Here is a 473-nt window from a genome sequence, read left to right on the forward strand (position 1 = left end):
CATGAAGCTAATTCCTTTTGTTAAGTTGTATGAGTTCCTTATATAATTTGTATATTAACCCTTTATCAGATGTATCATTGACAAATATGTTCAGCCATGCAGTGGGCTCCCTTTTCATTTTGTTGATGGTTGTTTTTGCTGTGCAGAAGCTTTTTATTTTGATGTAGTCCTATTTGTTTATTTTCTCCTTAGTTTCCTTTGCCTTAGGAGATGTATCTGTGAACATATTGCTACGAGAGATGTCTGAGATTTTTCTGCCTATGGTTTCTTCTAGGATTTTTATGATTTCATGACTTGCATTTAAGTCTTTTATCTTATTTTGAATTTATTCTTGTCTATGTTGTAAGTTGGTGGTCTAGTTTCATTTTTCTGCATGTATCTGTCCAATTTTCCCAACACCATTTATTGAAGAGCCTATCTTGACTCCATTGTATGTTCTTACCTCCTTTGTCAAATATTAATTTCCAGTGTTG

This window comes from Myotis davidii, unplaced genomic scaffold (genome assembly GCF_000327345.1).
Source record: "Myotis davidii unplaced genomic scaffold, ASM32734v1 scaffold691, whole genome shotgun sequence".
NCBI classification, from domain to species: Eukaryota; Metazoa; Chordata; class Mammalia; order Chiroptera; family Vespertilionidae; genus Myotis; species Myotis davidii.